Genomic DNA, 13,995 nt, shown 5'->3' on the forward strand with positions numbered 1-13,995 from the left:
TATATAGCCAAAATTGTGTATTTCCTGGGCCATATGGACTTGTAAATGTCCAAAAAAATCTTTTGTGTGAAATGGACACAACTACCCTGCCACGTCCACATGTACCTCGACACGTTCTTCTTCTTTCTTCAAAAAAACTAAAAAATGCCTTCATCTTCATCTTCTCACAAATTCCGCCACCCTCTACCAGAAACATCTCGTTCTCCATCTCCGCCATCACCACCGTGGAAAAATCAAAATCTCTCTTCAAAAAGATTTCATCACCACCACCACCACCATAAATTATCTCCAAAACCCTTCTTAATTAATTTCACTGGTAAGTTTCTCGATCGTGATTGTTTTTCATGATTTTATTACCATAACTCATCAATTTCTCGATCCCATTCTCCACCATTTCCATAACCATCCACAGTCAACGTCTTTCACCATCAACAATAAGAATTTGGGGTCTTCTCAAATCGGTTTCTGTACCTTCTCATACCCACCATCAACGTCTCTCACCATCTACAGTGAAAATCAACACTATCAGAAATCGGTTTCTCCATCTTCTTCTAACCCTAATTGAACAACTCTTTGTTTTCAATCGGATTTGGGGCTTATTCTGAATTATTAAATCTTTGTAATTTAGGGTTTTGGTTTTCAATTTCCTAACTTGGGTTTTCAACAGAGAAACTGTGTATTGAGGTTACTGTAGCTGGAAAGATTGCTTACATCTCTGAGGAGCTATGTATTGGATATGGTATCTTTGTCAAGGTACCACCTTTTTTGCCCCTTTTTTTGTTATGTTTCTTCCTTTCTTATTCAGTTGTCTAATTGGGGTGTGTTTTGTTTGTTTTGATGTTGGAATAGAAATGTCCATTTGAAGCTATTCAGATTAATTTTGTGATGAAACCAGTTACATCATGTTTTTAAATTGGGTTGTATTTGTTTTCACCCATATTTAAACTTGGATGAAACCAGTTACATCATGTTTTAAATTTTTTTTAATTGGTTTTCACCCATGTTTAAATTAGGCTTGGATGAAACCAGTTACATCTTGTTTTAAATTTGGTTTCATCGATATTTAGGCAGGGATGAAACCAGTTACATCATGTTTTAAATTGGGTTGTATTTGTTTTCACCCATATTAAGGCTGGGATGAAACCAGTTACATCATGTTTTAAAAAAACTTTAATCGGTTTTCACCCATGTTTAAATTAGGCTTGGATGAAACCAGTTACATCATGTTTTAAATTTGGTTTCATCGATATTTAGGCAGGGATGAAACCGGTTTCATCATGTTTTAAAAAAATTTGAATTTGTTTTCACCCTTGTTTAAACTAGGATGAAACCAGTTACATCCTGTTTTAAATTTGGTTTCACTGATATTTAGGCTAGGATGAAACCAGTTTCATTATGTTTTGCAATGTGTTGGATTTTGCAATGTGTTAAATTTTGTTTCACTGATAATGCAGTAACAGTATAATCTCTTTTGACAATTGCATAAGCCTTACTAATTTTCTTATTTTAAAAAGTATAGTCTCAACTTATGTGAAGAAAAAGAACAGATAGATGGGAAAGTACATGCCATCCAATACTATTTCTTGACGTACACAGGTACATCCTGTGTTGATTGCTGAAACTAAAGTTGGAATAATAGTCGCACCGCTGGATATAACCAGGTGCGTGATGTATTTATTGCTTAATGTATCTGATTACGTCTTGTGCTGATATTAAGAATGTCGTGCCGAAAACAATTATGCCAGTTGATGAATGGGGAGGAATTGACAATTGTGAGATTAGTATAGATTGTATTTAAATGAGTATTCTTTGTTTGGATTAATGAAAGAAATGCAAACTCTGCTAAAGAGTGTTTCACTTATGTTAGAAATGAATACTATACAGGCCATCTCTTATTGTGAGTTAGAACAGAAATTTCAGTTGCACTTGCAAAATTAAGCAATTGTTGTTATTGTATCTGTCTAACATTGTTTATTTGAATGATGCAGGTACTGCTATTAGTTGCAGCTGCAGTTGTTGGATCTGGTGGCAGTAATGTAGTTAATGGGTAGTGGTGGTGTTGTTTTGATGATGGAGAAACTGGTTCTAGTGAAGTGTCAGGTGGACTGGTTGGTATTGCAATGGAATGATGCAGGAGATGACATTACAGATGTGCAGGTGATGGCAATTGTGGTTGGCATGAGGCAGAGATGAAGGATCTGCAATGTTTCACGCACTCTGTTTTTTGCTCTGTTTCACGCACTCTGTTTTTTGCTCTGTTTTAATTCGTAAAACAGAGCAATTAAGTACTCTGTTTTTTTTACTCTGTTTTTATTTGATCTGCAATGAAATACTCTGTTTTTATTTGATTACTTTGTTCTTCTTCAGTCCAGTAGCTATTTGAAGAAGATAGGGACATATTTGTCTCTTCAGGTTAATCAATAAAAAAGGTTATGGGTCAAATATCCATTTTGGCTAAATGAACAGTATTTTTCTGTTTTTTGGCTATATGAACAGTATCTAAACCTAAGAATATATTTCACCCAGGATTTATTGCAATTGGTCTTTTTGACCAATTTTGTGTAATCGATGGGGGTAAGCATATGATATAGGCTTTAGAAGATGAAGCATTTGATACAAGCAACATGTCTATAAATAAGCAGAAATCTTGTCGAGTCAATGAGCTAGTCTAATCTAATTATCCGTAAAAAGAATTAGAAATTGTAAATCATATTCAAAGTGCATAATCAGAACACCTTATATATCGAGTTTTTGCCAGCCTAAATCCAAAGGCTAGGTGCTTATAAAATTACAGACGCAAAGTCTTTCACAAAATGGCACCTGCAGAACTGTTGCTTTTGTTTTTAAGTACTCCCTCGTTCTTTTCTTAATATGGCAGTTTCTATAAATGAAAGTTTCAAAAAAATAGGCCAGTTTTCTAATTGGAAAGTCCATTGTTACTTTAATCTTTGGGGACCACTTTTCTTTTAACTTCTTTTGATGACAAGTGTCATGTGGACCACTTCACTTTACTTCTTTTCCTGACAAGTGTCACGAGGACTATTTCACTTCACTTCTTTTATTGACAAGTGTCATGAGGACCACCTTCAATGATTAATTTTCTTAATTTCTTTAAAATTCGCTAAAAACAAAACCAGTCTATTAAAAAAGAACGCACGAAGTACATATTTACTTGCAAATTGCAATTCAATCAAATCAAAACAGAAATAAGAAGATTAAAAAAAACTTCAACGGAAGATGATTTTGTTAATCACTATCAAACCATAAAGCTCAATCAAAAGACTTGTTAATAAGAACAGAAATAAGAAGATTAAAGGCCACATGGGTTTCATGTACAGATTGAAATTGGTGGCTCGGCTGTGCTGTACAAGATGTGATTTCGATTGACGAATGCCCTGCCATCCTATCCCTGAGTCCTTGACTGCAGTGTACTTCTACTTTGTTGACTGCCAAGTGCCAACTCACAGCTAACATATGCTTGCTTTTGTAGGCCGCTGCAAAATGAGTTAACTGCGAATTTTGCATTGCGTGACATCAACGTATGGCATTGCCGTAAAGTAATGCTTCAATTGTATTCTGATGGAAACATATATGTCTTACTTCATTAATATAAGAGATTGGTTGAAGATCATTGGACATTTGGACCTCGTAGTTGGATTTCAAAATTACATCCTACCATATGCCATGCTTCAAAAAATATGCCATGAAAGTTTATAGCCTGTTTGGTTGGGGATTTCAAAATCTGTTTTATAAAATCATTTTGATTTCATTTCATTATACCCTTTTTGCTTAATTTCATTTCGCTTTTAAACTTACAAAGGTGTTTAGTTTGCAACTTAAAAACCGTCTTTTGAATCTTATTGCCCTGAAACATTGCTGCGGCCTACAGGGAAAGAGCACTTGTTGCCAATGCTGCGCAACTCCTGTAAACGCATTTTCATGGATCAGTTATAAGTTGAAACATCTTAGCAATCACTTCTTGAGGTGTATCTAAACACCCTCTGGTAATTCTAAAATTCTTTTTCTATTGCTTTGCACGTTGCTTATTTGGTACTTGGTGACGTAACTTGAAATCGAGTCTTGCATATGCTCTAGTTCGAGCGTCTTGTCGTAGTGTGCGAATATGCCCCAGGTGGGTAACATTTTTTTGCCTTGCACTTGGATGAATTGTATGTTGCTGCCTCCACGGTTGTAGTGTATGTTGGATGGATTGTATTCTTGACTCTCTGGTAATCTCCTCCTAACAAAGCAAGGAAATCTGGAGCATACACAGTTTTTAATCACATAGAGGCATCCACGATAATGAAAAAGCGATCCTGGTTTCTCATTAATGTTGTTGTCTTTGAAGCAGCCATTGCATCATGGTAGGTACTAGGGTTCATCTTAAATACAAACACGCATTCCTAGTTGAACTTTTCGTTGGCCTAAATCCAAAAACTCGGGTGCTTATAAAATTACAGATCCACATATATTGCCAATTGCGTTTGTCTTTTAGTTGTAAGCTGTAATTCAATGAAAAACAGAAGAACAGGAAAATTAAAAGAAACTAAAATGAAAGATAATTTTGTTTATCACTGGCTTAAATCAAACCATAATGTTCACTAATTGTTACTAATAACAATAGAGTAACGGAAAGATCAAGATAAAAAAAAACCCTGCAACTCCACATTACAGAGACAAAAATCAAACCATAAATCATGAACCCAGCTAATTTTGATTTTCTTGAACTCCAATGCAAAACCTTAAAACCCTAGCTACATCTTCTTATACTACTACTAAGCAAATGCATAAAACCCTAACAACATCTTCAAGAACCAAAAAACCCCTAACAGAAACCCTCTTAAATTACTGCAATTTTAATCAGAGTACTTGAAGGAGTTGTTTGCTGATCTTGAAAGAAACATAAGCATCAACACAAGCATACCTAATCTGTGCTTCAGTAAGCTGATACTGATCCCAATTACTCATAGTAACATTTCTAGGTTTTTCAATTTCTCCACAACCCAAAACTAATCCAGCCAATCCCATCAACCCAACATTCTTAAGCTGCTTGCTGCCATACTTATAAGCAGCCAGATACCCAAGATCAACAACACTCTGAACAGATATATCATAATCACATCCAAGTTTCTCGACATCACTTTGAATTCCAACTCCAACAAATCTAAAATAAGGGTTTGATAAAAACTCAAGGAGAGATTCAGGAATTTCATCGGCATGTAAAATCTGAAAAATCAAACATCTACGACCAACACAGAGTTGCAACGTTGCTACAGAATAACGATAGAGACCAATACCATAAATAAGCAGGTCTCCATTCTACATCAAGACCAACAATGAGATGGTTTAAATAATAGTTGTAATCACTGTAAACCCTTTCAATCCAGTGATCAACTGTTGACGCATTCTTAGTTACTACTGTTCTGATTTCTTCATCACCAACAGTCACAGAGTAAACTTCTTGTGTATCTGGTAGTGGTTGGGTAGACCATGAATGGAAACTTGGATGGTCATGGTGTTTTCTTGGTGGCTAAACGAGGAGAAAGTTGTTGAAGAGAAGAAATAAATGACACGAATGCTGGTATGAGTAGTGGGTCTGGAACTTATAAGGAAAACTAATGGATTAGAACCGGATTTGATATACCAATAAAATCACATAAGAAAAGACAATTTATTTTTATGTTTACATCCGTAAAAGGTGACGGTGACTCGGATCATAAAGTTACTGTATAATTAGTTGCCTGCAGTTCTGGATACACTGTAAATGGCAATTTCCTTGACTGCCAAGTATTGTTCCCCCACTAACATATGCTTGCTTTTGTGACCGCTGCAAAAGAAAGCAAGAGTTAATCTAATTAATGAGTTGGAAATGCAAAAATTTGGATGATATCAACTTAGGAAGCATTACCGTAAAGTTGTGCTTCAATTAAGAACAATTATTGCCGTAAAGTCCTATCATTCTTGCTTGAATAGTTGAATTCCGACGGCAACATGTATGATAATTGATAAGTAATTCATTGCAAGGGATATGAGAATTGAGATTACCTCGTCGTAACTGGATTTCAAACATCCTGCCTTATGGCCACCCGGCTGAAGTCATGAAAGCTAAGTGTTTTTTGTTCCGGGAAATAATTTGATTTTTTTTTTACGTGGGTGAAGTTGTTGCCTTGTTGGTTGTGACGGCTTGACCGGTCATACTAACAATATTCAGTGCAGGCTATAGGGAGGCCATTTTTAATGGTTATGTGTGAGTGTAGGGGAAACTTGGGGAGAAAATATGCGGGTAAGAAGCATTTTCGGTGGCCTTTTGTGCTCATTGTTTTGGTGGCCCTGGCCTCTGCTATTTATTACTACATGGCATCCTTTTAACAGCTCCACTTACACATCATTCTGCCAACTCAATTTGTGTGTTTGACAACCCGTCTCTCTATGCTTTGGAGAACTTTTCTCTGGCCATTTGGTAACGCGTTGTAGTTTGATGGTTGTAATAGTTTCATTTAACAATTTGGTTCCCTGTCATTTTACATACTACAAAGAAATGCAATTCCTCTTGTGACATAGGAGTAGTATGCAATTCCTCAAGAGTCAGGTAATTTACCGAGCAATCTCATGACCGTTTCAAATTGCATTACTGGCCGACCTTAAGCCCTCTTATCTAAACCGAGAGAATCATTCTCTAAGTCGAGGCCAATCTCAACTCGTTCCATATCTATTATCCCTCCACTTCTTCTGCACAGTAAACCACCCATTTCTCCTCGATCTCTCCTATCACACCCGGCAAAAGTTATTTTCTCTCCGTTCTTTTTTAATAGGCTGGTTTTTATAAATAAATATTTAAAAAAATAGGTTGGTTTCCTAATTGGGAAACTCAAATATTACTTTAGTTTTTCTGGGACCACTTTCTATTAACTTCTTTTGATGACAAGTGTCGTGTGGACCATTTCTCTTTATTTCTTTTGCTGACAAGTGTCATGGGGACCATTGCACTTCACTTCTTTTATTGACAAGTGTCATGAGGACCACTTTCAATGATTAGTTCACTTAATTTCCTTAATTTTCTCTAAAAACAAAACGGAAAATGGGTCATTTGTCCAAATACTTTTAAAACATGGTTCAAATGGACGAGTAAAAATTAGTATGGGTGAAATGGACACCTAAAAAATAGCAAGTATGAAACTGGATTCATCCTGACTTTAACTTAAAAAATAGCAAGGATGAAACTGGATTCATCCTGACTTTAACTTAAAAAATAGCAAGGATGAAACTGGATGCATCCTGATGTAAATTAAAAATAAGAAAAAGTATTTGAAAATGGGTAGGCTGAAACTGTTTACATCCTGGCTATTTTTTCATTTTTGTCCATTTAAACAAGATCAAAATTTAAGTGTCCTTTTCACCCAGGAATTGTTGATTTTGGTCTTTTTAACCAATTTTATGAAAACAAAACCAGCCTATTAAAAAAAAGAACGGAGGGAGTACTTCGTGTCTTAAAACCCAGTGCAAAATTTTATTGCTTGACCATCGCAAGTCTAGTAAAATTAAAAAAAATTGATGATGCGTTAGGCCACTTTGAATATGCTTCGTGTCATGAAAGGCTTAGATGCTTATTATAGATCGAGGTCTTTCAGAAATGCTAACTGCATAAGTGTTGCTTTGGCTTAATCTTTAGTACAATTTACAAGCTATTCAATCAAATCTCTGAAATAAGAAAATTATAAGAAACAATTGGAAGATAAATTTGATTGTCACTGCATCTGAATACCAAAAATTAAACCATAAAGATCAGTCAAAGACTTGTTAATAACAATGGAGTAACATAAAGATCAACAAAAAACCCTGTAACTGATTACAGAAACAAAAATCAAACCACAGATCATGAACCCAATACAGCTAATTTTGATCTCTTGAACTCCAATGCAAAACCTCTAAACCCTAACTACATCTTCTTATACTACTAAGCAAAAGCATAAAACCCTAACAACATAATAATGAGCAAGTAAAAACCCCCGACAGAAACCCTTTTACCATTAAACCTTAACTTAATCATCATCTTCAAGGAGTTGTTCACCGAGCTTGAAAGAAACATAAGCATCAACACAAGCATATTGAACCTGTGCTGGAGTAAAGCGATACTGATCCCAATTACTCAGAGTAACATTTCTAAGTTTCTCAATTTATCCACGACCCAAAACCAATCCAGCCAATCCCATCAACCCAGCATTCTTAAGATCTTTCCTACCATACTTCTCAGCAGCCAGATTTCTAAGATCAAAAACATTCTCAACACAGATATTATAGTCACTTCCAAGCTTATCAACATCACTTTGAATTCCAACTCCGACAAATCTGTAATTAGTGTCTTTAAGAAATCCATCAATAGATTCAGGGACTCCATCCGCATGTATGATCTGAAAAATCAAACACCTACGATCAACACAGAGTTGTAATGTTGCTATATGATTAGGATGGGGACCAAAAGGAGGTTTCCATTCCACATCAAGACCAACAATGGGATAATTGATATAATCATCATCGTACTCATTAGAAATCCATTCAATCCAGCTCTCAATTGCTGAATCTTCCTTTGTTACAACTGTTCTGATTTCCTCATTACTAATAGTTACTCCGTAAACTTCTTCTGTTTCTGGGAAGGGATTGGGAAGATCACGAATGGAAACTCTAATAATCATGGTGGTTTCTGTGTTTTTTTTGGAGACAGAGAGTCACACAAGGGACACAAATGGGAATGGGAGTTACAGGATCTGGTATTAGTAGTGGGGCGGAGGAACTTATAAGGAAAATTAACGGATAAGAACGGATTTGACGCATAAATTAAAAATCACATAGAAGAGAGGACAATTTATTGTTTTCCTTTACATCCGTACGTAAAAGGGGATGTGATTTGGGAAAAATATGGTTTAGTCCAAAAATACAATTTAGTCCAGCTCGAGTCAACCAGGTACAAATTAGTCCAAATATATGAAAAGTACACTTATAACCTTATTATTTACATTTTAGTCCAAAATAACTCATCATTATGTCAGCAATTTTAAATAATATATAAATATTTTAAAAACAATTTATCTTTCAAACCGCTCGTCCAAAATTTACAAACTTTATATATTCGGAAAGCTCTTTTCGATGTCTACAAAAAGAGTACCCATATGACTATATAATTTTCACATTCAAAAAAAAAATAATTCACACCAGTGTATAACTATGTACACATCGACAAATATTCGAAAAAATACAACATTCATGATAGCCACTCGAGTCTGCACCGACTGACAAAAATATCAACCACGCCAATCTCTTGCTAAATAATGGCAGGATTTGCATAGAACGGTTTAGCAGTTAACCTGCATATAGGAAAAAACAATATAACATAAGAAACCACAACTTGAAAAAAAAAAGTGATAACTTTTCACGAACAATCACATAAGAAACAAAGCAAAGAAAAAGATGAAAATAAGAAGTTACGCAGTTATTAAATTAAAGAGACATAATTCGGCCTAACTGCACAAACTTGATATCAGCAAATACGAACCAAAGTTTCACTTCTTAGAAAAACACACATGCTGCAAGTCAAATTGAAACATACTAGATTGCAATACAATTTCCACAGAAAAACCATACTTTTCAAAACATTCATAAAGCCGATCATTCACAATCACACACAAACCTATTTTTTCATGGGAATTACATAGGAGCACCAATATGTACACAACTGTAAAATATGAGAAACCTACTTTTTCATGGGAAATACACAGGTGCACCAACGTGTACACCCCTGCCAAATTGCACAAAACTGATTACTGATAACCGCACACAAACCTATTTTTCATGGAAAATACAAAGGTGCACCACTGCAAAACATGCACCAAAACGATCATTCAGTACCACACACAAACCTACTTTTTCTTGGAAATTCCACTAGTGAACCAATATATACACCCCTCCAAAACATGTATAAAGCCTATTTTTTGAGCTAAGGTATCCTAATGCATAAGCTCCTATTATCAGCCGAGACGAACATTAAGGTGGGCATCAAAAAGGGAACCAAGTATACAATTAGACCAAATACCTAACACCCTGTTGCAACATCTTAGGTTGCACGCATTGAAGCATGAGGCGAGAACCCATCTTTCTCAGCTTTGACCTTCATTCCCCCTGCAATTGAGAGAAAGAAAAAGGTTGAGAACTTGAGATATATATTTTACTAATGATCTAATGCCTAAATAATCATTTGATCCCCATCCAAACCAAAAGTTTTAACATATGAGATAAGCAAAAGACAAGCATAGAAGGCTCTAATATTCCTGGGTGAACATATATCTCATAACTACATGCATATCACTCAAAACTACTAGATAAATCAAGCAAAATTGTGAAACAATTAGCTAAAACAAATTCATACTAGAAATAAGAATCATAGTTTCCCTTCCTAACGAATCTTTCACATGCTTCAAACCAAATCGATACAGACTAGAGCCCAATACAGGTGTACAACTATGTGCACACTAAAAGTCAACATGTGTGAAATTATATGCACAATAACGATGGTGTACAATTATGTACATATTAACTAACAGGTGTACAACAATGTGCGCATAAAAGTCAACATGTGTATAATCATATACACATTAAGAATCAACATGTGTACAACTATGTACACATTAATAATTCGAAATAAAAATAGTTGAAAATAAAATTTTATGTGAGACCTTCACTCAACATACATATTTGGACACATCAAACTTGTATTTTATAATTGCATATATAACAATATCATATCCATAAATGCAACCACAAAATTGAAAAGCAAGCAATAGAAGTAAACAAACCTATCCACATCGGAGTTGTGCCTAGAACAAAATGAAGTTGTTGATTGAATCGATTGATCCTATCTTGGTCTTATTTCTAACGTCCCCAAAGTGCATCTCTAATCCAACAGTTCCAACCAGTAACGACACCTTTTGTTTCAGCCTGAACCGTTATACATGAGGACGGCCATCCAAAAAAGAAAAACAGACATTAGCCATACTTCTAACGAAAGAAGTATATACAAAACTGGTCAAAATGGAAAATATGTAGTTATGAATGTATCAACTAAAAATATATACAGGTTTTCCATGACAAAGGTTAAATCTCAGATTGGCTTCAGAGAAAATTCGACTCTAGAGAACACTCTAGAAATTTTACTATAAATGAACACAACAACATTATATTTGACAAAGGTGTACAATTATGTACACATTAAGAATCAATAAGTGTACAATTATGTACACTTTAATTAAGCCTCCTTACTATCATTTACTCACACCATTCACGCTATAGCTTATCCTCTATGGTGCTTCCACAGCAGCCACAGGATTTAGTTAGTGACTCACAGGCACCTTGCTTACACCATTAAAAACACAAACACCAAAAAATTCAAAAACATTCATCTTTTGCTAGAAAACAAGTTTAGTATTAAGTCAATACTGAAAATTTAGAGCACTCCCATTTACAGAAACTCAACCAGGTGGTAAAAAAAATGGGTTAAAAAAGGTGAATAATCATTGAAACTAACAAGGAAAAAGGAACAATAATCATGAAAATCAACAAGTGTAAAATTATGTACACATTAAGGATAAACGTGTACAATTATGTACACATCAAGAATCAACATGTATACATGCACATTAACAATTGAAAAAATAAATAAAAAAATAAGGAGAATTGTTATTAGGTATAGAAAAGAAGACGAAAAAAATTAAAAAGATAATTATGAAATCAAGGTGTTGATATTATGTTGTCCACTATAATGACACATAACGAAGTGTCTCAAAACTCACACACTAACACACATCAGGAGAATATAAGTAGCAATCAACAAAACACAATTCCCCAAATAATTTACCCAAAATTGAATAGAAAAATAAAATCAGTTCTTAAAGATTGTATAACATAAGACTTAAAATATGAAGTATAGTAGCAAGTTCACAAAAAATTAAACCGAAACTCTATTAAAGAATATTACTTACCAGTGGTAGGATTCCCTTACTGCGACGACTGTGTTTGAGATTTGTCACATATATGATAAATCATCACATACTCCATTCCAATCTCCATTCACAAAAACTTTATCCTTTCCTTTCCATGAGGCAGAAAAGGCCTCGTCTACAAGCTTCTTCATTCCACCATTAAAAAGCTTATCCTTTAACAACTCCATCCGATTTGTAGAGACAAGTCCAGTAATCGCCATATTCTTTTACAAGCCAACATTTTTCTCCATCCGAAATAGAAATAAAACACAACTTTGCCCAATGAGAAGGATTTCTGCCGTCGGTAAAATAGTTAATTTCAGATTACACATTGTTTTCAGTTTCAAAAAAAGATTACACATTATTTTGCTCATAAAGCAACTAACTATACAGAAGGATGCAGTATATTGTAATTATCCAATGTTAACAATATATCTCCTATTGATAATTATCAAAGTAAGACTTCATAATAATTATTAAAGCATACTGGAAGATAAGAAAAAAGCAATCCAATACACTTCTTACCACTAAAAAGCTGTGACCATCCAATCCGCTAGGATCCCACCTATACCTACACAGATACTGGTTCCTAACATGAGCATCGGTTGTATAAGCACCGCCAAATTGTAGTCGGTTACAGTCATTTCCATTTTTGGATGCCTTTTCTTAAGATTGCAGTAAACAGTTGAAGCAGCAGTAACCATTATCATACCAGACCATAAAAATTAAATAGCAAAAATGATGTCCTTGTATATGTTCATGAAAACAAAATTCTGGCAACCAAGTACAACACTCTCACATTTAGATATCGGGACGGAGGACTTCGCATCAAATCCCATAACTATAATAAGCATCCGAACATAAATTCCACCACCCAGTCCTCCCACACTACCAAATGCTAAAGCACTAAATGCCATAACCGGAACAACTACTGTTTCGTATCCAAATCTCATTTCCTACACCATGAATAAAAACAAAATGTCACAAATGCTTTCGTCATAAAACAAAATTTAAGAATGTAGCTAGCAGTACGTACCAATTTCTAAAGAGTATCACCAAAAAGGCCGGTCAAAAAGAACAGATGCTATTCCTATCACCGCAGCTACTATAATCTATACCATGTTTCAAGCAATTTTTTCCTAACACATAACAAAAATGATCGAATTAGTGCTATGCGATTCGAAATGTGACTTAATTAACAAAAAACAAAAAAAAAACAAATCCCGTAAAAATTAAGTCTTAATGTATGAATTGTGTAGGACTAAAATCAACGAATTCTCAATAAAATTTTAATTAACCTTGAACAGATCTCATACTAATTCAAAATTCCCAAAAACATGTTACAAATCTAGTGGATCTGGGAGCTTAATAAACACAAAACGAACCACTTATACATAATCTACTGATCAAATTAGCATCTGATAACCAATAAAAACAACACGAATACCTAAAGCATCATAAAAGAAATTGCAATCAAATTTTCGAAGAAATTTTACAAATAAATTGCGGCTGACGTAAATTTAATGAAATTGAATGAGATTTAGATGAAATTTTACCACATCTGTTTGTTTTCAGATCTTCTTTCTGAGGTTCTTCGAGGTTGAGAAAGAAGGGAAATGTAGAGACATGTAAAATGATCTAAACCTAATCATAAATTGAGCTCGAGCTGAAATTTTATCAATCTTATAACGTCGTCTCGTCTTCAATAGAAGTAAATGGAGGCTCTTTTGAGTTTCAATTGAAGAAGAGATATCAGATTTTGTTAATAGGTACTTTTGTCATAAAAAAAAAACTCAATTTGGACTAAATCGTTCGTAAATGGACCGATTTGTCTAAGATTTGGGAAATTTGGATTTCTTAGTATTAGGCTTGAGAGAACAGGATTAGAATTTCCAAAGCCCAACATATTTGGGACTAAATGTTAATTTCTACATGTGACTTGGATTAAAAACCGAAAAAAGTTACAGTA

The 13,995-nt window shown here is 34.5% G+C and overlaps 1 long non-coding RNA gene across 1 annotated transcript; it reads right to left on the bottom strand.

Moving 5' to 3' along the window:
* Nucleotides 1-9,096: 9,096 nt before the first annotated feature.
* Nucleotides 9,097-13,782, bottom strand: LOC113301146. Its single transcript, XR_003336049.1, has 7 exons — nt 13,583-13,782; nt 13,063-13,165; nt 12,552-12,982; nt 12,027-12,321; nt 10,845-10,986; nt 10,085-10,170; nt 9,097-9,359 (listed from the first exon to the last, which is right to left on the bottom strand). It is a non-coding gene; the product is annotated as an uncharacterized LOC113301146 (long non-coding RNA).
* Between the last annotated feature and the right edge of the window lie 213 nt (nt 13,783-13,995).

Source organism: Papaver somniferum, chromosome 8 (genome assembly GCF_003573695.1).
Source record: "Papaver somniferum cultivar HN1 chromosome 8, ASM357369v1, whole genome shotgun sequence".
NCBI lineage: Eukaryota > Viridiplantae > Streptophyta > Magnoliopsida > Ranunculales > Papaveraceae > Papaver > Papaver somniferum.